At 42.2% G+C, this 25,837-nt stretch overlaps 1 protein-coding gene across 1 annotated transcript in view; it reads left to right on the top strand.

Moving 5' to 3' along the window:
* NSD1 (nuclear receptor binding SET domain protein 1) overlaps positions 1 to 25,837 on the top strand; it is a 679,701-nt gene that overhangs the window by 287,242 nt on the left and 366,622 nt on the right.

The raw sequence follows: 25,837 nt of genomic DNA on the forward strand, positions 1-25,837 counted from the left end.
GCGGGCCGTGGACCGGACACACCGTTGGAGAAAGTAATTTATCAGGTAAACATAAATTCTGTTTTCTCCAACATTGGTGTGTCCGGTCCACGGTGTCATCCATTACTTGTTGGAACCAATACCAAAGCTTTAGGACACGGATGAAGGGAGGGAGCAAATCAGGTTACCTAAACAGAAGGCACCACGGCTTGCAAAACCTTTCTCCCAAAAATAGCCTCGTTCTTGAAGGCCCATGTGGAAGCCACAGCCCTAGTAGAGTGAGCTGTGATTCGTTCAGGAGGCTGCCGTCCGGCAGTCTCGTAAGCCAATCGTATGATGCTTTTCAGCCAAAAGGAAAGACAGGTAGCAGTAGCTTTTTTGACCTCTCCTCTTGCCAGAATAAACAACAAACAGAGAAGACGTTTGTCTGAAATCCTTTGTTGCTTCTAAATAGAACTTTAAAGCACGGACTACATCTAAATTGTGTAACAAGCGTTCCTTCTTTGAAACTGGATTCGGACACAAAGAAGGCACAACTATTTCCTGGTTAATATTCTTGTTGGAAACAACCTTTGGAAGGAAACCAGGTTTAGTACGCAAAACAACCTTATCTGAATGGAACACCAGATAGGGCGGATTACACTGCAGAGCAGATAATTCAGAAACTCTTCTAGCAGAAGAAATAGCAACCAAAAACAGAACTTTCCAAGATAACAACTTGATATCTATGGAATGTAAGGGTTCAAACGGAACCCCTTGAAGAACTGAAAGAACCAAATTTAGACTCCAGGGAGGAGTCAAGGGTCTGTAAACAGGCTTGATCCTGACCAAAGCCTGAACAAAAGCTTGAACATCTGGCACAGCTGCCAGTCGTTTGTGTAACAAGACAGATAAAGCAGAAATCTGTCCTTTTAGAGAACTCGCTGATAATCCCTTATCCAAACCTTCTTGGAGAAAGGAAAGGATCCTAGGAATTTTAATCTTACTCCATGAGAATCCCTTGGATTCACACCAACAGATATATCTTTTCCATATTTTATGGTAATCTTTCTAGTTACAGGTTTTCTGGCTTGTACCAGAGTATCTATCACAGAATCCGAAAACCCACGCTTAGACAAAATCAAGCGTTCAATTTCCAAGCAGTCAGCTGGAGAGAAACTAGATTTGGATGTTCGAATGGACCTTGTACTAGAAGATCCTGTCTCAAAGGTAGTTTCCATGGTGGAGCCAATGACATATTCACCAGGTCTGCATACCAAGTCCTTCGTGGCCACGCAGGAGCTATCAAAATCACTGAGGCCTTCTCCTGTTTGATCCTGGCTACCAGCCTGGGAATGAGAGGGAACGGTGGAAACGCATAAGCTAGGTTGAAAGTCCAAGGCGCCACTAATGCATCCACTAGAGTCGCCTTGGGATCCCTGGATCTGGACCCGTAGCAAGGAACCTTGAAGTTCTGACGAGACGCCATCAGATCCATGTCTGGAATGCCCCATAATTGGGTCAACTGGGAAAACACCTCCGGGTGGAGTTCCCACTCCCCCGGATGAAAGGTCTGACGACTCAGATAATCCACCTCCCAGTTTTCCACTCCGGGATGTGGATCGCAGACAGGTGGCAGGAGTGATCCTCCGCCCATTTGATGATCTTGGTCACCTCTCTCATCGCCAGGGAACTCCTTGTTCCCCCCTGATGGTTGAAGTAAGCAACAGTCGTCATGTTGTCTGATTGGAATCTTATGAATCTGGCCTTTGCTAGTTGAGGCCAAGCCCGGAGAGCATTGAATATCGCTCTCAGTTCCAGAATGTTTATTGGTAGAAGAGACTCTTCCCGAGACCATAGACCCTGAGCTTTCAGGGAATCCCAGACCGCGCCCCAGCCTAATAGACTGGCGTCGGTCGTGACAATGACCCACTCTGGTCTGCGGAAGCTCATTCCCTGGGACAGGTGATCCTGGTCAGCCACCAACGGAGTGAGTCTCTGGTCTTCTGATCTACTTGAATCACTGGAGACAAGTCTGTATAGTCCCCATTCCACTGTTTGAGCATGCACAGTTTTAATGGTCTTAGATGAATTCGTGCAAAAGGAACTATGTCCATTGCTGCAACCATCAACCCTACTACTTCCATGCACTGAGCTATGGAAGGCCGTAGAACAGAGTGAAGAACTTGAAAAGCGTTTAGAAGCTTTGACTCTCTGACATCTGTCAGGAAAATCTTCATTTCTAAAGAATCTATTATTGTTCCCAAGAAAGGGACTCTTGTTGACGGAGACGGGGAACTTTTTTCTATGTTCACCTACCACCCGTGAGATCTGAGAAAGGCTAGAACAATGTCTGTGTGAGCCTTTGTCTTTGAAAGAGACGACGCTTGAATTAGTATGTCGTCCAAGTAAGGTGCCACTGTAAAGCCCCTGGGTCTTAGAACCGCTAGAAGGGACCCGAGCACCTTTGTGAAAATCCTTGGAGCAGTGGCTAGTCCGAATGGGAGAGCCACAATAGGTAATGTTTGTCCAGAAAGGCGAACCTTAGGAACTGATGATGATCTTTGTGGACAGGAATATGCAGATATGCATCCTTTAGATCCACGGTAGTCATACATTGACCCTCCTGGATTGTAGGTAAAATCGTTCGAATAGTTTCCATTTTGAACGATGGCACTCTGAGAAATTTGTTTAGAATTATTAAATCCAGAATTGGTCTGAAAGTTCCCTCTTTTTTTTGGGAACTACAAACAGATTTGAGTAAAACCCTTGACCTTGTTCCACAGTTGGAACTGGGTGTATCACTCCCATCTTTAACAGGTCTTCTACACAATGTAAGAATGCCTGTCTCTTAACTTGGTTTGAAGATAAGTGAGACATGTGGAACTTCCCCTTGGGGTTAGTTCCTTGAATTCTAGAAGATAACCCTGAGAGACTATTTCTAGTGCCCAGGGATCCTGAACATCTCTTGCCCAAGCCTGAGCAAAGAGAGAGAGTCTGCCCCCTACTAGATCCGGTTCCGGATCGGGGGCTACCTCTTCATGCTGTCTTGGTAGCAGCAGCAGGCTTCTTGGCCTGTTTACCCTTGTTCCAGCCTTGCATTGATTTCCAAGCTGGTTTAGTCTGGGAAGCGTTACCCTCTTGTTTAGAGGCTGCCGAGTTGGAAGCCGGTCCGTTCCTGAAATTACGAAAGGAACGAAAATTGGACTTATTCTTAGCCAGAGCGCTCTGCGGGCCACAATTGTAAACCCTGAATTTTTTGCCGCTAACCTCGCTAACTTCAAAGTGGCGTCTAAAATAAAGGAATTAGCTAACTTAAGTGCGTAAATTCTATCCATGACTTCCTCATACGGAGTCTCCCTACTGAGCGACTTTTCCAGTTCCTCGAACCAGAACCACGCCGCTGTAGTGACAGGAATAATGCACAAAATAGGTTGAAGGAGGTAACCTTGCTGTACAAAAATCTTTTTAAGCAAACCCTCCAATTTTTTATCCATAGGATCTTTGAAAGCACAATTGTCCTCAATAGGAATGGTTGTGCGCTTGGCTAGAGTAGAAAACTCCCCCTCGACCTTAGGGACTGTTTGCCATGTGTCCTTCCTGGGGTCGACCATAGGGGACAATTTCTTAAATATAGGAGGAGGGACAAAAGGTATGCCTGGCTTCTCCCACTCCTTATTCACTATGTCCGCCACCCGTTTAGGTATCGGAAAAGCATCAGGGTGCACCGGGACCTCAAGGAACTGTCCATCTTGCACAATTTTTCTGGGTTGACCAGATTGTCACAATCATCCAGAGTAGATAGCACCTCCTTAAGTAATGCGCAGAGATGCTCTAATTTAAATGTCACAACATCAGGTTCTGCCTGCTGAGAAATTCTTCCTGTATCAGAAATTTCCCCATCTGACAAACCCTCCCTCACTGCCACTTCAGATTGGTGTGAGGGTATGACAGAAAAATTATCAGCGCCCTCCTGCTCTACAGTGTTTAAAACAGAGCAATCACGCTTTCTCTGAAATGCTGGCATTTTGGATAAAATATTAGCTATGGAGTTATCCATTACTGCCGTCAATTACTGTATAGTAACAAGCATTGGCACGCTAGAAGTACTAGGGGTCGCCTGCGCGGGCATAACTGGTATAGACACAGAAGGAGATGATGTAGAACTATGTCTACTTCCTTCATCTGAGGAATCATCCTGGGCAACTTTACAATTTGTGACAGTTCTGTCCTTACTTTGTTTGGACGCTATGGCACAATTATCACACTATATTTGAAGGGGGAACCACATTGGCTACCATACATACAGAACATGATCTATCTGAAGGTACAGACATGTTAAACAGGCTTAAACTGGTTAATAAAGCACAAAAAACGTTTTAAAACAAAACCGTTACTGTCTCTTTAAATGTTAAACAGGGCACACTTTATTACTGAATATGTGAAAAACTAGGAAGGAATTATCCAATCTTTACCAAATTTTCACCACAGTGTCTTAATACATTCAAAGTATTGCACCCCAATTTTCAAGCTGTTAACCCTTAAAATGTGGAAACCGGAGCCGTTTTTAATTTTAACCCCCTTACAGTCCCAGCCACAGCCTTTGCTGCAACTTCACCAATCCCAGGGGGGTATATGATACCAAATGAAGCCTTCTAGGAACGTTTTTAGTGGATTCCAGACCCTCACACATGCAGCTGCATGTACTGAACTCAAAATTAACTGCACAGTAATGGCGCGAAAATGAGGCTCTGCCTACTACAGAGAAAGGCCCTTCCTGACTGGGAAGGTGTCTTAACAAGTGCCTGGTGCTAAAAACGTTCCCCAATGTTATAAAAGTGTGAAATACAACTTCAAACTGAATATAATACTTAAATAAAGCAATCGATTTAGCCCCTAAAAGTGTCTACCAGTTTATAGCCCATAATAAGCCCTTTATTCTGTTTGAGACTAAGAAAATGGCTTACCGATCCCCATGAGGGGAAAATGACAGCCTTCCAGCATTACACATTCTTGTTAGAAATATGGCTAGTCATACCTTAAGCAGAAGAGCCTGCTAACTGTTTCCCCCAACTGAAGTTATCTCATCTCAACAGTCCTATGTGGAAACAGCAAACGATTTTAGTAACTGCTGCTAAAATCATATTCCTCTCACAAACAGAACTCTTCATCTCTTTCTGTTTCAGAGTAAATAGTACATACCAGCACTATTTTAAAATAACAAACTCTTGATAGAAGAATAAAAAACTACAACTAAACACCACAAACTCCTCACCATCCCCGAGGAGATGCTACTTGTTCAGAGCGGCAAGGAGAATGACTGGGGGGGCGGAGCCTGGGAGGGACTATATGGACAGCTCTTGCTGTGTGCTCTCCTTGCCTTTCCCTGTGGGGGAGGAGAATATCCCACAAGTAATGGATGACACCGTGGACCGGACACACCAATGTTGGAGAAATGAACACTTAGGCAGTAATTACACTGAGAAATTAAATTGTGAAATAAAGGAACTGTCATGCTCCGTTGTATTCTGCCTTTTCTGGGCATGGGAAAGAAAATTACTTTTCCTATAGCATTCAGTGAGCAGTAAGCCAGCTGGTTATGCTAGAAGAATTATGACCTTAAAGGGACACAGAACCCAAATTTTTTCTTTCGTGATTCAGATAGAGCATGCAATTTAAGCAACTTTCTCATTTACTCCTATTATCAAATTTTCTTAATTCTCTTATTTTTATTTGAAAAGCAAGAATGTAAGTTTAGATGCTGGACCATTTTTGGTGAACAACCTGGGTTGTTCTTACTGATCGGAGGATAAATTCACCCACCCATAATAAAGTGCTGTCCAGTGTTTTGAACCAAAAAATAGCTGATACCTTCTTTTTCAAATAAAGATAGCAAGAGAATGAAGAAAATTAGAAAGTTGCTTTTAAAAAATATTGGGTTCAGTGTCCCTTTAAGCTAATAATGCCTTCCTGTATGGTTGTGAGGGGAAGTAATGGAACATACCCAAATGAAGTTAAAGGGACAGTCTACATCAGAAGTTTTAAAAGATAGATAATCCCTTTGTTACCCATTCCCCAGTTTTGCATAACCAACATGGTTATATTAATATACTTTTTACCTCTGTGATTACCTTGTATCTCAGCATCTTCTGACAGCCCCCTGATCACATGACTTTTAGTTATTTATTGACTTGCATTTTAGCTAATTAGTGCAGTGTCTGCCACAAGCCACGGGCGTGATCACAATGTTATCTATATGGCTCACATAGACTAGCACTCCCCTGTTGTGAAAAGCAAATAAAAATCATGTGATAAGAGGCTGTCTTTAATGTCTTAGAAACAGACAGACATTTAGAGGCTTCAATGTTATAAAAGTATATTAATATCACATTGCTGGTTGTGCAAAGCTGGGGGATGGGTAGTAAAGGCATGATCTAATTTTAGTGTTGACTGTCCCTTTATACAATACTTTTAAAATTATAAATAGCTACTGCAATAAATTTATTTTAAAAGGATACTAAACACAATTTTTTTCTTTAATGATTCAGACAGAGCATGCAATTTTAAACAACTTTCTAATTTACTCCTATTATCAAATTTTCTTTGTTCTTTTGCTATCTTTATTTGAAAAGGCAAGAATGTAAGCATAGGAGCCGGGCCATTTTTGGTTTAGCACCTGGGTAGGGCTCGCTGATTGGTGGCTAAATGTAGCCACCAATCAGCAAGTACTATCCAGGGTGCTGAACCAAAAATGGGCTGGCTCCTTCGCTTAGATTCCTGCTTTCTCTTGTTAAGTGTATTCAGTCCACGGATTATCCATTACTTATGGGATATATTCCCTTCCCAACAGGAAGTTGCAAGAGGATCACCTAAAGCAGAGCTGCTATATAGCTCCTCCCCTCCACGTCATATCCAGTCATTCTCTTGCAACACTCAACATAGTAGGAAGGTGTGAGAGGAGTGTGGAGTTTTTATACTTAATTATTTCTTCAATCAAAAGTTTGTTATTTTAAATGGCACCGGAGTGTGCTGTTTTTTCTCTCAGGCAGTATTTAGAAGAAGAATCTGCCTGCGTTTTTCTATGATCTTAGCAGAAGTAACTAAGATCCACTGGCTGTTCTCGCACATTCTAAGGATTGGGGTAACTTCAGAAAGGGAATAGCATGCAGGGTTCCCGGCAGACGAGGTATGTGCAGTAAAATATTTTTCTAAGGAATGGAATTGACTAAGAAAATACTGCTGATACCGATGTAATGTAAGTACAGCCTTAAATGCAGTAGTAGTGACTGGTATCAGGCTGATGAATGTATGTGCAGTAAAGTAATTTTCTAAGGAATGGAATTTGACTAAGAAAATGCTGTTAATACTGAAGTAATATATGAGCCTTAACTGCAGTAGAAGCGACTGGTAGCAGGCTTATTGATAACACTACATAACTTTTAAAATGTATGTTTAAAACTGGCATGTTATTCGTTTTTGTGAGGTACTTTGGTGATAAATCTTTTGGGGCATGATTTTTTCCACATGGCTGACGTATATTTCTGCATAGAAACAGTTAACTGAGGTTTCCCACTGTTGTAATATGAGTGGGAGGGGCCTATTTTAGCGCTTTTTTGCGCAGTGAAAATTCAGTCACAGTCTTCCTGCTTCTTCCTCCTTGATCCAGGACGTCTCTAGAGAGCTCAGGGGTCTTCAAAATTCATTTTGAGGGAGGTAATCAGTCACAGCAGACCTGTGACAGTGTGTTTGACTGTGATAAAAACGTTAATTGTTAAATTGATTATCCGTTTTGGGTATTAAGGGGTTAATCATCCATTTGCTAGTGGGTGCAATACTTTGCTAACTTAATACATTTACTGTGAAAATTTGGTTGCTATAACTGATTTGGTTCATTGTTATTTCAACTGTGATAGTTTTTTTTGTGCTTCTTAAAGGCGCAGTAGCGTTTTTATATTGCTTGTAAACTTATTTGAAAGGATTTGACAAACTTGCTAGTCTCATTGCTAGTCTGTTTAAACATGTCTGACACAGATTAATCTGTTTGTTCACTATGTTTGAAGGCCAATGTGGAGCCCCATAGAAATATGTGTACTAAATGTATTGATGTCACTCACTAAAAGTCAATCTTTATCTGTAAAGAAATTATCACCAGACAACGAGGGAGAAGTTATGCCGACTAACTCTCCTCACGTGTCAGTACCTTCGCCTCCCGCTCAGGAGGCGCGTGATATTGTGGCGAAAAGTACATCAGAGAGGCCCTTACAAATCACTTTGCAAGACATGGCTGCTGTTATGACAGAAGTATTATCTAAATTGCCAGAATTAAGAGGCAAGCGCGATAGCTCTGGGTTAAGGACAGAGCGCGCTGATGATGTGAGAGCCATGTCCGATACTGGGTCACAATTTGCAGAACATGAGGACGGAGAGCTTCATTCTGTGGGTGACGGATCTTATCCAGGGAGACCGGATTCAGAGATTTCTAATTTTAAATTTAAGCTTGAGAACCTCCGTGTATTGTTAGGGGAGGTATTAGCGGCTCTGAATGATTGTAACACGGTTGCAATTCCAGAGAAATTATGTAGGCTAGATAGATACTATGCGGTGCCGGTGTGTACTGACGTTTTTCCTATACCTAAAAGGCTTACAGAGATTATTAGCAAGGAGTGGGATAGACCTGGTGTGCCCTTTTCCCCTCCTCCGATATTTAGGAAAATGTTTCCAATAGACGCCACCACACGAGACTTATGGCAGACAGTCCCTAAGGTGGAGGGAGCAGTTTCTACTTTAGCTAAACGTACTACTATCCCGGTGGAGGATAGTTGTGCTTTTTCGGATTCAATGGATAAAAAATTAGAAGGTTACCTTAAGAAAATGTTTGTTCAACAAGGTTTTATCTTACAGCCCCTTGCATGCATTGCGCCTGTCACTGCTGCTGCGGCATTCTGGTTTGAGTCTCTGGAAGAGGCCATTCGCACAGCTCCATTGGATGAGATTATGGACAAGCTTAAAGCACTTAAGCTAGCCAACGCATTTGTTTCTGATGCCGTTGTACATTTAACCAAACTAACGGCTAAGAACTCCGGATTCACCATCCAGGCGCGCAGAGCGCTATGGCTTAAATCCTGGTCAGCTGACGTGACTTCTAAATCTAAATTGCTTAATATTCCTTTCAAAGGGCAGACCTTATTCGGGCCCGGCTTGAAAGAAATTATTGCTGACATTACTGGAGGTAAGGGTCATACTCTTCCTCAGGACAAGGCCAAATCAAAGGCCAAACAGTCTAATTTTCGTGCCTTTTGTAACTTCAAGACAGGAGCAGCATCAACTTCCTCCGCTCCAAAACAGGAAGGAACTGTTGCTCGTTACAGACAGGGCTGGAAAGCTAACCAGTCCTGGAACAAGGGCAAGCAGGCCAGAAAACCTACTTCTGCCCCTAAGACAGCATGAAGAGAGGGCCCCCTATCCGGAAACGGATCTAGTGGGGGGGGGGGCAGACTTTCTCTCTTCGCCCAGGCTTGGGCAAGAGATGTCCAGGATCCCTGGGCGTTAGAGATCATATCTCAGGGATATCTTCTGGACTTCAAAGCTTCTCCTCCACAAGGGAGATTTCATCTTTCAAGGTTATCAGCAAACCAAATAAAGAAAGAGGCATTTCTACGTTGTGTACAAGACCTCTTAGTAATGGGGGTGATCCACCCAGTTCCGCGGACGGAACAAGGGCAAGGTTTTTACTCAAATCTGTTTGTGGCTCCCAAGAAAGAGGGAACCTTCAGACCAATCTTGGACCTAAAAATCTTAAACAAATTCCTAAGAGTGCCATCATTCAAAATGGAAACTATTCGAACCATCCTACCCATGATCCAAGAGGGTCAATACATGACCACAGTGGACTTAAAGGATGCCTACCTTCACATACCGATTCACAAAGATCATTATCGGTACCTAAGATTTGCCTTTCTAGACAGGCATTACCAGTTTGTAGCTCTTCCCTTCGGGTTAGCTACGGCCCCGAGAATTTTTACAAAGGTTCTGGGCTCACTTCTGGCGGTGCTAAGACCACGAGGCATAGCGGTGGCTCCGTACCTAGACGACATTCTGATACAAGCGTCAAGTTTTCAAATTGCCAAGTCTCATACAGAGATAGTTCTGGCATTTCTGAGGTCTCATGGGTGGAAGGTGAACGTGGAAAAGAGTTCTCTATTACCACTCACAAGAGTTACCTTCCTGGGGACTCTTATAGATTCTATAGAGATGAAGATTTACCTGACGGAGTCCAGGTTATCAAAGCTTCTGAATGCTTGCCGTATCCTTCATTCCATTCCACGCCCGTCAGTAGCTCAGTGCATGGAAGTAATCGGCTTAATGGTAGCGGCAATGGACATAGTACCATTTGCGCGCCTGCATCTCAGACCACTACAATTATGCATGCTAAGTCAGTGGAATGGGGATTACTCAGATTTGTCCCCTCTACTAAATCTGGATCAAGAGACCAGAGATTCTCTTCTCTGGTGGCTTTCTCAGGTTCATCTGTCCAAGGGGATGACCTTTCGCAGGCCAGATTGGACGATTGTAACAGATGCCAGCCTTCTAGGTTGGGGCGCAGTCTGGAACTCCCTGAAGGCTCAGGGATTATGGACTCTGGAGGAGAAACTCCTCCCAATAAATATTCTGGAGTTGAGAGCAATATTCAATGCTCTTCTAGCTTGGCCTCAGTTAGCAACACTGAGGTTCATCAGATTTCAGTCGGACAACATCACGACTGTGGCTTACATCAACCATCAAGGGGGAACCAGGAGTTCCCTAGCGATGTTAGAAGTCTCAAAGATAATTCGCTGGGCAGAGTCTCACTCTTGCCACCTGTCAGCGATCTACATCCCAGGCATGGAGAACTGGGAGGCGGACTTTCTAAGTCGCCAGACTTTTCATCCGGGGGAGTGGGAACTTCATCTGGAGGTCTTCGCTCAACTGATTCATCGTTGGGGCAAACCAGAACTGGATCTCATGGCGTCTCGCCAGAACGCCAAGCTTCCTTGTTACGGATCCAGGTCCAGGGACCCGGGAGCGGCGCTGATAAATGCTCTAGCAGCCCCTTGGGTTTTCAATATGGCTTATGTGTTTCCACCATTTCCGCTGCTACCTCGACTGATTGCCAAGATCAGACAAGAGAGAGCATCGGTGATTCTGATAGCACCTGCGTGGCCACGCAGGACCTGGTATGCAGACCTAGTGGACATGTCGTCCTGTCCACCATGGTCTCTGCCTCTGAGACAGGACCTTCTCATTCAGGGTTCTTTCCATCATCCAAATCTAATTTCTCTGAGGCTGACTGCATGGAGATTGAACGCTTGATCCTATCAAAGCGTGGCTTCTCGGAGTCTGTTATTGATACCTTAATTCAGGCTCGGAAACCTGTTACCAGAAAAATTTACCATAAAATATGGCGGAAATATTTATATTGGTGTGAATCCAAGAGTTACTCATGGAGTAAGGTTAGGATTCCTAGGATATTGTCTTTTCTACAAGAAGGTTTAGAAAAGGGCTTATCTGCTAGTTCGTTGAAGGGACAGATTTCTGCTCTGTCTATTCTTTTACACAAACGTCTGGCAGAAGTTCCAGACGTCCAGGCTTTTTGTCAGGCTTTGGCTAGGATTAAGCCTGTGTTTAAGACTGTTGCTCCTCCGTGGAGCTTAAACTTGGTTCTTAAAGTTCTTCAAGGGGTTCCGTTTGAACCCCTTCATTCCATTGATATTAAGCTTTTATCTTGGAAAGTTCTGTTTTTGATGGCTATTTCCTCGGCTCGAAGAGTCTCTGAGTTATCTGCCTTACATTGTGATTCTCCTTACCTGATTTTCCATTCAGACAAGGTAGTTCTGCGTACTAAACCTGGGTTTTTACCTAAGGTAGTTTCTAACAGGAATATCAATCAGGAGATTGTTGTTCCATCATTATGTCCTAATCCTTCTTCAAAGAAGGAACGACTTTTGCATAATCTGGACGTAGTCCGTGCCCTGAAGTTCTATTTACAGGCAACTAAAGATTTTCGTCAAACTTCTTCCCTGTTTGTCGTGTACTCTGGACAGAGGAGAGGTCAAAAAGCTTCGGCAACCTCTCTCTCCTTTTGGCTTCGTAGCATAATACGTTTAGCCTATGAGACTGCTGGACACCAGCCCCCTGAAAGAATTACAGCTCATTCCACTAGAGCTGTGGCTTCCACCTGGGCCTTTAAGAATGAGGCCTCTGTTGAACAGATTTGCAAGGCTGCAACTTGGTCTTAACTTCACACTTTTTCAAAATTTTACAAATTTGACACGTTTGCTTCTTCGGAGGCTGTTTTTGGGAGAAAGGTTCTACAGGCAGTGGTTCCTTCCGTTTAAGTTCCTGCTTTGTCCCTCCCATCATCCGTGTACTTTAGCTTTGGTATTGGTATCCCATAAGTAATGGATGATCCGTGGACTGAATACACTTAAAAAGAGAAAACATAATTTCTCCAACATAGGTGTGTCCGGTCCACGGCGTCATCCTTACTTGTGGGATATTCTCTTCCCCAACAGGAAATGGCAAAGAGCCCAGCAAAGCTGGTCACATGATCCCTCCTAGGCTCCGCCTACCCCAGTCATTCTCTTTGCCGTTGTACAGGCAACATCTCCACGGAGATGGCTTAGAGTTACGATTGTAAATAAGGGCTTCACAAGGGCTTATTTAGACTGTAGACATTTTTTGGGCTAAATCGATTGATATTAACACTTATTTAGCCTTGAGGAATCATTTATTCTGGGTATTTTGATATAATTATATCGGCAGGCACTGTTTTAGACACCTTATTCTTTAGGGGCTTTCCCAAAGCATAGGCAGAGTCTCATTTTCGCGCCGGTGTTGCGCACTTGTTTTTGAGAGGCATGGCATCGCATGTGAGAGGAGCTCTGATACTGATAAAAGACTTCTGAAGGCATCATTTGGTATCGTATTCCCCTTGGGTTTGGTTGGGTCTCAGCAAAGCAGATACCAGGGACTGTAAAGGGGTTAAAGCTTAAAACGGCTCCGGTTCCGTTATTTTAAGGGTTAAAGCTTCCAAAATTGGTGTGCAATATTTTCAAGGCTTTAAGACACTGTGGTGAAAGTTTGGTGAATTTTGAACAATTCCTTCATGTTTTTTCGCAATTGCAGTAATAAAGTGTGTTCAGTTTAAAATTTAAAGTGACAGTAACGGTTTTATTTCAAAACGTTTTTTGTACTTTCTTATCAAGTTTATGCCTGTTTAACATGTCTGAACTACCAGATAGACTGTGTTCTGAATGTGGGGAAGCCAGAATTCCTATTCATTTAAATAAATGTGATTTATGTGATAATGACAATGATGCCCAAGATGATTCCTCAAGTGAGGGGAGTAAGCATGGTACTGCATCATTCCCTCCTTCGTCTACACGAGTCTTGCCCACTCAGGAGGCCCCTAGTACATCTAGCGCGCCAATACTCCTTACTATGCAACAATTAACGGCTGTAATGGATAATTCTGTCAAAAACATTTTAGCCAAAATGAACCCTTGTCAGCGTAAGCGTGGATGCTCTGTTTTAGTTACTGAAGAGCATGACGACGCTGATATTAATATCTCTGAAGGGCCCCTAACCCAATCTGAGGGAGCCAGGGAGGTTTTGTCTGAGGGAGAAATTACTGATTTAGGGAACATTTCTCAGCAGGCTGAATCTGATGTGATTACTTTTAAATTTAAATTGGAACATCTCCGCATTTTGCTTAAGGAGGTATTATCCACTCTGGATGATTGTGAAAATTTGGTCATCCCAGAGAAACTATGTAAAATGGACAAGTTCCTAGAGGTGCCGGGGCTCCCAGAAGCTTTTCCTATACCCAAGCGGGTGGCGGACATTGTTAATAAAGAATGGGAAAGGCCCGGTATTCCTTTCGTCCCTCCCCCCATATTTAAAAAATTGTTTCCTATGGTCGACCCCAGAAAGGACTTATGGCAGTCAGTCCCCAAGGTCGAGGGAGCGGTTTCTACTTTAAACAAACGCACCACTATTCCCATAGAGGATAGTTGTGCTTTCAAAGATCCTATGGATAAAAAATTAGAAGGTTTGCTTAAAAAGATGTTTGTTCAGCAGGGTTACCTTCTACAACCCATTTCATGCATTGTCCCTGTCACTACAGCCGCATATTTCTGGTTTGATGAACTGATTAAGGTGCTCGATAGTGACTCTCCTCCTTATGAGGAGATTATGGACAGAGTCAATGCTCTCAAATTGGCTAATTCTTTCACTCTAGACGCCTCTTTGCAATTGGCTAAGTTAGCGGCTAAGAATTCTGGGTTTGCTATTGTGGCGCGCAGAGCGCTTTGGTTGAAATCTTGGTCGGCTGATGCGTCTTCCAAGAACAAGCTACTAAACATTCCTTTCAAGGGGAAAACGCTGTTTGGTCCTGACTTGAAAGAGATTATCTCTGATATCACTGGGGGTAAGGGCCATGCCCTTCCTCAGGATCGGCCTTTCAAGGCAAAAAATAGACCTAATTTTCGTCCCTTTCGTAAAAACGGACCAGCCCAAGGTGCTACGTCCTCTAAGCAAGAGGGTAATACTTCTCAGGCCAAGCCAGCTTGGAGACCAATGCAAGGCTGGAACAAGGGAAAGCAGGCAAAGAAACCTGCCACTGCTACCAAGACAGCATGAAATATCGGCCCCCGATCCGGGACCGGATCTGGTGGGGGGCAGACTCTCTCTCTTCGCTCAGGCTTGGGCAAGAGATGTTCTGGATCCTTGGGCGCTAGAAATAGTCTCCCAGGGTTATCTTCTGGAATTCAAGGGACTTCCCCCAAGGGGAAGGTTCCACAGGTCTCAGTTGTCTTCAGACCACATAAAAAGACAGGCGTTCTTACATTGTGTAGAAGACCTGTTAAAAATGGGAGTGATTCATCCTGTTCCATTGAGAGAACAAGGGATGGGGTTCTACTCCAATCTGTTCATAGTTCCCAAAAAAGAGGGAACGTTCAGACCAATCCTAGATCTCAAGATCTTAAACAAATTTCTCAAGGTCCCATCTTTCAAGATGGAAACCATTCGAACTATCCTTCCTTCCATCCAGGAAGGTCAATTCATGACCACGGTGGATTTAAAGGATGCGTATCTACATATTCCTATCCACAAGGAACATCATCGGTTCCTAAGGTTTGCATTCCTGGACAAACATTACCAGTTCGTGGCGCTTCCTTTCGGATTAGCCACTGCTCCAAGGATTTTCACAAAGGTACTAGGGTCCCTTCTAGCTGTGCTAAGACCAAGGGGCATTGCAGTTGTACCTTACCTGGACGACATTCTGATTCAAGCGTCGTCCCTCCCTCGAGCAAAGGCTCACACGGACATCGTCCTGGCCTTTCTCAGATCGCACGGCTGGAAAGTGAACGTGGAAAAGAGTTCTCTATCCCCGTCAACAAGGGTTCCCTTCTTGGGAACAATTATAGACTCCTCAGAAATGAGGATTTTTCTAACAGAGGCCAGAAAGACAAAGCTTCTGGACTCTTGTCGAATACTTCATTCCGTTCCTCTTCCTTCCGTAGCTCAGTGCATGGAAGTGATCGGGTTGATGGTAGCGACAATGGACATAGTTCCTTTTGCGCGCATTCATCTAAGACCATTACAACTGTGCATGCTCAGTCAGTGGAATGGGGACTATACAGACTTGTCTCCAAAGATACAAGTAAATCAGAGGACCAGAGACTCACTCCGTTGGTGGCTGTCCCTGGACAACCTGTCACGAGGGATGACATTCCACAGACCAGAGTGGGTCATTGTCACGACCGACGCCAGTCTGATGGGCTGGGGCGCGGTCTGGGGATCCCTGAAAGCTCAGGGTCTTTGGTCTCGGGAAGAATCTCTTCTACCGATAAATATTCTGGAACTGAGAGCGATATTCAATGCTCTCAAGGCTTGGCCTCAGCTAGCGAGGACCAAGTTCATACGGTTTCAATCAGACAACATGACGACTGTTGCGTACATCAACCATCAGGGGGGAACAAGGAGTTCCCTAGCGATGGAAGAAGTGACCAAGATTATTCTATGGGCGGAGTCTCACTCCTGCCACCTGTCTGCTATCCACATCCCGGGAGTGGAAAATTGGGAAGCGGATTTTCTGAGTCGTCAGACATTGCATCCGGGGGAGTGGGAACTCCATCCGGAAATCTTTGCCCAAGTCACTCAACTTTGGGGCATTCCAGACATGGATCTGATGGCCTCTCGTCAGAACTTCAAAGTTCCTTGCTACGGGTCCAGATCCAGGGATCCCAAGGCGGCTCTAGTGGATGCACTAGTAGCACCTTGGACCTTCAAACTAGCTTATGTGTTCCCGCCGTTTCCTCTCATCCCCAGGCTGGTAGCCAGGATCAATCGGGAGAGGGCGTCGGTGATCTTGATAGCTCCTGCGTGGCCACGCAGGACTTGGTATGCAGATCTGGTGAATATGTCATCGGCTCCACCTTGGAAGCTACCTTTGAGACGAGACCTTCTTGTTCAGGGTCCGTTCGAACATCCGAATCTGGTTTCACTCCAGCTGACTGCTTGGAGATTGAACGCTTGATTTTATCGAAGCGAGGTTTCTCAGATTCTGTTATCGATACTCTTGTTCAGGCCAGAAAGCCTGTAACTAGAAAGATTTACCACAAAATTTGGAAAAAATATATCTGTTGGTGTGAATCTAAAGGATTCCCTTGGGACAAGGTTAAGATTCCTAGGATTCTATCCTTCCTTCAAGAAGGATTGGAAAAAGGATTATCGGCAAGTTCCCTGAAGGGACAGATTTCTGCCTTGTCGGTGTTACTTCACAAAAAACTGGCAGCTGTGCCAGATGTTCAAGCCTTTGTTCAGGCTCTGGTTAGAATCAAGCCTGTTTACAAACCTTTGACTCCTCCTTGGAGTCTCAATCTAGTTCTTTCAGTTCTTCAGGGGGTTCCGTTTGAACCCTTACATTCCGTTGATATTAAGTTATTATCTTGGAAAGTTTTGTTTTTAGTTGCAATTTCTTCTGCTAGAAGAGTTTCAGAATTATCTGCTCTGCAGTGTTCTCCTCCTTATCTGGTGTTCCATGCAGATAAGGTGGTTTTACGTACTAAACCTGGTTTTCTTCCAAAAGTTGTTTCTAACAAAAACATTAACCAGGAGATTATCGTACCTTCTCTGTGTCCGAAACCAGTTTCAAAGAAGGAACGCTTGTTGCACAATTTGGATGTTGTTCGCGCTCTAAAATTCTATTTAGATGCTACAAAGGATTTTAGACAAACATCTTCCCTGTTTGTTGTTTATTCAGGTAAAAGGAGAGGTCAAAAAGCAACTTCTACCTCTCTCTCTTTTTGGATTAAAAGCATCATCAGATTGGCTTACGAGACTGCCGGACGGCAGCCTCCCGAAAGAATCGCGGCTCATTCCACTAGGGCTGTGGCTTCCACATGGGCCTTCAAGAACGAGGCTTCTGTTGATCAGATATGTAGGGCAGCGACTTGGTCTTCACTGCACACTTTTACCAAATTTTACAAGTTTGATACTTTTGCTTCTTCTGAGGCTATTTTTGGGAGAAAGGTTTTGCAAGCCGTGGTGCCTTCCATTTAGGTGACCTGATTTGCTCCCTCCCTTCATCCGTGTCCTAAAGCTTTGGTATTGGTTCCCACAAGTAAGGATGACGCCGTGGACCGGACACACCTATGTTGGAGAAAACAGAATTTATGTTTACCTGATAAATTTCTTTCTCCAACGGTGTGTCCGGTCCACGGCCCGCCCTGGTTTTTTAATCAGGTCTGATAATTTATTTTCTTTAACTACAGTCACCACGGTACCATATGGTTTCTCCTATGCTATTATTCCTCCTTAACGTCGGTCGAATGACTGGGGTAGGCGGAGCCTAGGAGGGATCATGTGACCAGCTTTGCTGGGCTCTTTGCCATTTCCTGTTGGGGAAGAGAATATCCCACAAGTAAGGATGACGCCGTGGACCGGACACACCGTTGGAGAAAGAAATTTATCAGGTAAACATAAATTCTGTTTTATGCTTACCTGATAAATTTATTTCTCTTGTAGTGTATTCAGTCCACGGCCCGCCCTGTCTTTTTTAAGGCAGATCTAAATTTTAATTAGAACTCCAGTCACCAGTGCTCCCTATGGTTTCTCCTTTCTTGTCTTGTTTCGGTTGAATGACTGGATATGACGTGGAGGGGAGGAGCTATATAGCAGCTCTGCTTTGGGTGATCCTCTTGCAACTTCCTGTTGGGAAGGGAATATATCCCATAAGTAATGGATGATCCGTGGACTGAATACACTACAAGAGAAATAAATTTATCAGGTAAGCATAAATTATGTTTTTTCAAATAATTATAGCAACTGAAAGAAGAAAAATTAATAGCAGTAAATTAGAAAGTTGCTTAAAATTGCATGCTTTATCTGAATCATGAAAGAAAAAAAAAATGGTTTAGTATCCCTTTAAGTTTAACCCAATGTTTAGTGCTTTTTTTATTACAACAATGAAACTGTTTTATATCCCTTTAAAGGGTATCATAGTCCATTGTCTTGGAATATAAAGGAAAAATCTCTATATAGATCATCAATATAGTTCTATAAAGTAATCATGACAGCTCTCATACAGCTTGTTTCAAGGCTAAATAGACAATGTTTTACTAACCTCTTACCATAGCTTAAATTGACAGTCCAGTCAAAATTAAACTTTCATGATTCAGATTAGGCATGGAATTTAAACAACTTTCCAATTTACTTTTATCATCAAATTTGCTTGTTTTCTTGGTATTCTTTGCTGAAAGCTTAAACCTAGGTAGGCTCATGTGCTAATTTTCTTCATAAATAGGGAGAGTCCACAGCTGCATTCATTACTTTTGGGAATTCTGAACCTTGCCACCAGGAGGAGGCAAAGACACCCCAGCCAAAGGCTTAAATACCTTCCCCACTTCCCTTATCCCCCAGTCATTCTTTGCCTTTCGTCAAAGGAGGTTGGCAAAGAAGTATTGGAAATTAAAATGGTCTCTTATGGAGGGTAATACTCTTTGAAATGGGACTGGAGTTTTAAGTAGTCCTGTCAGCCTTTCAGTGAGAGCATGGGTGAAGGTTAAAGTCCGGAGATGCAGGGAGAGTCTTTCTGCGAATCCATCCCGATTCATAGTAACAGCTCCTTAGCAATCAGCGTTGACGAGTTTCGCTGCCTACTTTGTTCACTCAAGTCCATGTCAGAAGCGAGGCTACCATCTGTCACACTTAAAAGGCCGCGTTCCTGTTCCACGGCGTGGATTCCGGTTAGATCGTTTACATTACACTTCACACATTGGAGTAAAATTAAACAAAGAAGCAGGGTCTCAGTGGGGCTTCTTTATCTTACCGAATCAAGGGTGAATATCTCCTGAGGGGGGTTATTGAACAGGGGGGACTTTAATCATGTTTATGTGGCTCTGTCTGCTAATGTGTAGTGTTGCGTCGCTTGGGCTCGTGGCTATCAAAACATAACAGCCTTTTTTGTCAGGTTGTGTGGCCCTTGTGGCCTTGGCGTGCTTTTTACAGGCCTGTACGGTGTACCTTGTGACTAGACGTGGTACGTTTCTAGTCTCCATTTCCGTATTCCTGAACGCGTGGTGAAGGGGAGAGTCTGTTTCGCTAGTTGTCTAGGTCATAGGAGGTGGTGAGTGCCCCAGCCATTGGAGGTGTAAGGTGCCTTTTTTTTATTTTTTCTATCCATAATTTCTATTCAAGTTATGGGGATTCTGATTTTTTGGAGAAGGATGTCTCTGATTCAGAAACACAAAAAATCAATCCGAGGATTGAAAAAATGTACACCTGGGTAGCACTCTTCCCTCAATCATGGATGGCATGAATTGGATAAAGACTGAGTATATAGGGGGAAGGAGTGCTTAGAAACTTTAAAATATAACCTTTATTGGGTAATTTAAAACAAAAATACAAACACAATCCACATATTTACAGTGTTAAAAACACAGGATTTGGTCGGATTGATTATAATCCAATATTCTTTAATTTAACAAAGTAGTTGTAATACCTTTCAAAGTGATTTAATTTGTCTTGGGTCTGTAGTATCTATGAGAATCTGTTTAAATCTGATCCTCTAGGTATTTGCGTTACATGTATAGAGCTTGTACCACTATAATAGTGAGTAAGTTATTCCTTTTCTTATACTTCTAAGTTAGAATTGGCATAATCTTACTAGGTGTTTAACCCCTTAATGACCACAGCACTTTTCCATTTTCTGTCCGTTTGGGACCAAGGCTATTTTTACATTTCTGCTGTGTTTGTGTTTAGCTGTAATTTTCTTCTTACTCATTTACTGTACCCACACATATTATATACCGTTTTTCTCGCCATTAAATGGACTTTCTAAAGATACCATTATTTTCATCATATCTTATAATTTACTATAAAAAAAATTATAAAATATGAGGAAAAATTGAAAAAAAACCCACTTTTTCTAACTTTGACCCCCAAAATCTGTTACATATCTACAACCACCAAAAAACACCTATGCTAAATAGTTTCTAAATATTGTCCTGAGTTTAGAAATACCCAATGTTTACATGTTCTTTGCTTTTTTTGCAAGTTATAGGGCAATAAATACAAGTAGCACTTTGCTATTTCCAAGCCATTATTTTTCAAAATTAGCGCTAGTTACATTAGAACACTGATATCTTTCAGGAATCTCTGAATATCCATTGACATGTATATATTTTTTTTTAGTAGACAACCCAAAGTATTGATCTAGGCCCATTTTGGTATATTTCATGCAACCATTTCACCGCCAAATGCGATCAAATAAAAAAAATCGTTCACTTTTTCACAAATTTTTTCATAAACTTTAGGTTTCTCACTGAAATTATTTACAAACAGCTTGTGCAATTATGGCTTAAATGGTTGTAAATTCTTCTCTGGGATCCCCTTTGTTCAGAAATAGCATACTTATATGGCTTTGGTGTTGCTTTTTGGTAATTAGAATGCCACTAAATGCCACTGCGCACCACACGTGTATTATGCCCAGCAGTGAAGGGGTTAATTAGGGAGCATGTAGGGTGCTTTTTGGGGTAATTTTAGCTTTAGTGTAGTGTAGTAGACAACCCCAAGTATTGATCTAGGCCCATTTTGGTATATTTCATGCCACCATTTCACCGCTAAATGCGATCAAATTAAAAAAAACGTAAAATTTTTCACAATTTTAGGTTTCTCACTGAAATCATTTACAAACAGCTTGTGCAGTTATGGCACAAATGGTTGTAAATGCTTCTCTGGGATCCCCTTTGTTCAGAAATAGCAGACATATATGGCTTTGGCATTGCTTTTTGGTATTTTGAAGGCCGCTAAATGCCGCTGCGCATCACACGTGTATTATGGCTAGCAGTGAAGGGGTTAATTAGGTAGCTTGTAGAGAGCTTGCAGGGTTAATATTAGATTTAGTGTAGAGCTCAGCCTCCCACCTGAAACATCAGACCCCCTGATCCCTCCCAAACAGCTCTCTTCCCTCCCCCACCCCACAATTGTCCCCGCCATCTTAAGTACTGGCAGAAAGTCTGCCAGTACTAAAATAAAAGCTATATTTGTTTTTTGGTGGTATTTTTAAAAGCATATTTAAATATGCTGCTGTGTAAAAGTCCCCCCTTAGCCCCCAACCTCACTGATCCCCCCCAAACAGCTCTATAACCCTCCCACTCTAACTTAATTGGCGCCATCTTGGGTACTGGCAGCTGTCTGCCAGTACCCAGTTTATAAGAAAAAATGTTTTTGTTGTACATTTTTTTAACGTTTCTGTAGTGTAGCTTCCCCCCACACAAAAACCAACCCCCCACCCCTCCACGATCTCTTTTTGTGTTTTTTTTTGTTGTGCTTATGCTACTTTTAACTTTTAACTTTTAATTCATTTTCCGTAGTGTAGCGGTTCCCACCCGCTCCCGCCCCGTGCACGCGCCCGCCCGCCACCCTCCGTGCACGCGCGCGCGTCCGTGCGCGCCCCCGACGGTCCCGCCCCCGATCCCGCCCCCCTCAACGTCACACGGCACACCGATGGCCGCCCACCCGCCTCCCAAGTCGGCTCCCACCCACCAACGATACCGGCCATCGATGTCCGGTGCAGAGAGGGCCACAGAGTGGCTCTCTCTGCATCGGATGGCCATGTCAGGTTATTGCAGGATGCCTCCATATCGAGGCATCACTGCAATAACCGGAAAGCAGCTGGAAGCGAGCAGGATCGCTTCCAGCTGCTTTCCACACCGAGGACGTGCAGGGTACGTCCTCAGGCGTTAACTGCCTTTTTTTTGAGGACGTACCCTGCACGTCCTCGGTCATTAAGGGGTTAAAGTAAACAGAGTTGATCTCTTGCCGACAATGGCACAAATCAATACACTCTCACAAGTTGATATCACAATACGCTCTTGAAAAACCACTAAAATACATAATCCCAGGAGACTGCCATATACATATAGACAAATGGGAGAACAAAGGCCTATATAGAGTGGCAGATTTCCTACAACAAGGCTCTATGATCACATTCACACAACTGCAGGAAAGATTAGAACCAAGTTCCTTACAATGGTTTGTGTATTTGCAGATTTCCTCAGCTGTCCATTCTTACACCTATGATAGGAGGGAAGGTCGCTCCACAACACTTGGGAAGCAGTGTAGCGCACATTACAGACCCAAACAAGCTATCTCACATATGTACCACGCGATACAATCAGCCAAAACAAAATACAGACCACCCATCATTAATAGGTGGGAGAGAGACTTGAACATAGATCTAACAGAAGATTGGTACACCCTGACATTTGAGGCAAGTAGGGGTTTATTGAGCGCAGACCTCAGAGAAAATAGCCTGAAATTAGTGTTTCGGTGGTACTTAACTCCGGAGAGAGTAGCATACTCGGTAAAGGGGAACTCCAATCTCTGTTATAGAGGGTGTAAGACCAAAGGTACATACATACATATGTGGTGGGAATGTCCCAAGGTTAAAAACATATGGGATCAGACCTCAGACCTCTTGTCTAACCTTCTTGGAGACCGAATAACCATCAGTGCCTCCCAAGCTTTATTAAATACTAGAACCCAGGGATACAATTCCCACATAAACACTTTCCTTAGAATAATCTTCACTACAGTTAGGACCACAATAGCCAAACACTGGAAGACAGGGGTACCGACATGGTCGGAGGTAACCAACAAAGTGGCTGGTGTGTACGCTATGCATGAGACAGCTGCCCACTTACAAAACAAGATGGACACTTTTGGAAAAATCTGGTTCTACTGGATAATGGGGGGAGCTGATGGGAATCCCTGCCAATCTATACAACAGGGTGGGGCTGAGGGGGAGCAACAGACATAAAGCATAACACAAATAAAGATACGTCTGAGATGACAAGAAACAGAAGGTCGAAAATTAAACATATAGCATTCTGACAGGTTTATTGTTATTAATGTTAAAATTACACATGCTTTTATTTTTGTTATTTTTACATTCCACTGTCTTATTTTTGTATTGTTTTTCACAAAAAAAGAGGAAAAGAAATGTGCAACTGGACTACCGAGGACCCAGCTGCGTACTGGATCTCTTACTCTTGTTCAAATCTTTCTATGTTATCACACATTGTTAACCCAGTGTGGGTTGGATCATTGGTGTCCTAGATTTGTTCCATGTATATTTATTTTGTTGTGATGTCTTGCACTCAATAAAAATCATTTCAACTAAAGTAAACAGAGTTGCATAGTTTAGAACTGATCTAGGATTGCATGTAACAATGTCTGGTTTGTGTTCTATCTTGTTACTTATATTACCATTCTGTAATGCAATTTTTTGCAAATCCTTTATCACTGCTAATATAGAGGATTAAATACTGTGTTAGGTGTAAAGTAAGCAGTACTGCCAATCTATATCCACGATTGGGTGACAGCCTAAATTCTGTCACTGTTTCAACTGCTGTCTAACTGTACTGACAGCTTAGTTTAATGTATTACCAAAATGTTTTCTGCACTCTGGCAGTTTAGAAAAAGTATATATATACCTCATGGTTTCATAAGATCTCATCTAATTTTAACATCATTTATGCTTTATAGTAAATATTTGTTAAAATCTTATAAACTGTTTGGTTAGACCTTATGTAATATATAGTTGTTTTTTATGCTTACAAATATATGTTTTTTGGCTACTTGATGTACCAGTGGATGGTTCTGAAAAGGGTAGTTCAGACTCGGCTTGATCTCAGGTTTTATTATTTTATTTGAGACGGAATGTTACAGTTTCCTTGCAATGTACTGGTTATAGTGGTAATACACTCTTGCAAGATTCTTTATAAGTTACTTTGTAATTGTGTCATTGTATTGGAGAGATGTTTTGTGGCTAATTGCTCTAAAGCGATTCTAACAAAGCACTGCTTATACCACTCTTGTATTGCACAACTATGTTGATTTGCTTTACTCGTAGATTTTAGTAATAAATGGATTCGCTAAGAAAGATATTGTTAATGTATATTACTCTAACGTAAATCCAGTATTATTATTACTTTTTAGTATTTTTTCATTACTGTTGGATTGCTGTGATTCTTAGATTGGCTGTAATAAATATTCAATGCGTGTTTTAACAAAGGATAAATACAATACTCTTGTACATATTATTACCAACACTAACACAGCACGTAATGATTGCTGTGGTTAAGCAAATTTGCTCTAATATTTCTACAGACTTAACACATATCGGTAGTATCCATCTGCTTTACTTCTACAGATTATTACTATTATTTCAATATTATATAAATGCAGATTGCAGTTTAGCGGCTTTATAATCACAATTTGTTGGGTATTAAGGGTATTGCATTAAAGTCCCCTAGTCCCATATTAATAGCCTTGTAACAACGCTTTGCTGCAAGTGCCAGTTAAAAGTAATAACAAGTAAGCGCAGGTGAATTAGACCCGATTCTGGGATTTATAACTTTGCTATAACAACAACTACTGAGGTTTTTTAAGAAATTAAAGACCAAGTATCCTGCTAGTTAAAAATGTTAGGAGGCATTCACAACAAACACACAAGTCCCTAACATGTTCCGCCACTAACGTGGCTTTTTCAAAGGGTACGGCGCAGCCAAAATTGTGTCTTTTTATTGGCTCGCACTCCTGTTCCTATTGGTTGTCATTGGGCAAATCCGGAGGTTCCTTACAAAGAGCCAATTGCTCAATGTAAAATAGTCTATGCTAATGTGAGGGAATGTATGATTGGACAAAATTGTTTTCTCATTCATGTATTATATACACTTTGAAATCTTATGAATGAAGCTTATTATTTGGGACAAGAACATAAGTAAAACCGTCATTTTTCTCATGTGTGGTTTGTGAGAATAAAGATCAATATTAAGTAAGAAATATTGCTTTTGAATTGACTATAAGGTATTTGAGTTTATCACGTAACTTATTTTACTGACATATATTGCCGAAAAAATGTGGCGATAAAAACTGTATGAAAGAGACCAGATTAGCTTTTTAAGTAAGCAACATAGCAGATATCGATAAATAAAAAGGTATCATCTTAAACCATTGATGTGGTGACCTGCTGATATTAGGTGCTCTTTTTTTGAAGATAACAAGTGTCATGAATAATACTGATAATGAATCCAAGTTGCTGTGATGATAGCCTTTATGTTTATATACTGATTCCGTACTAAAAAATAGGCTATATAGATGTAATGACGGGCACAAAGCTGTACTGCTGCATATTCTTCTGTTTAGGAAATACTTTAATCTCTTCTTGGTGTTTTGGATTGAACTGCTCTGAATATTGAAATAGTGTGATCTACTTGATAGATATAGTGGAATGAAATCTATCATGTGTCACTATAATAATAACTTAGTG

This window comes from Bombina bombina, chromosome 6, assembly GCF_027579735.1.
Source record: "Bombina bombina isolate aBomBom1 chromosome 6, aBomBom1.pri, whole genome shotgun sequence".
Taxonomy (NCBI): Eukaryota; Metazoa; Chordata; class Amphibia; order Anura; family Bombinatoridae; genus Bombina; species Bombina bombina.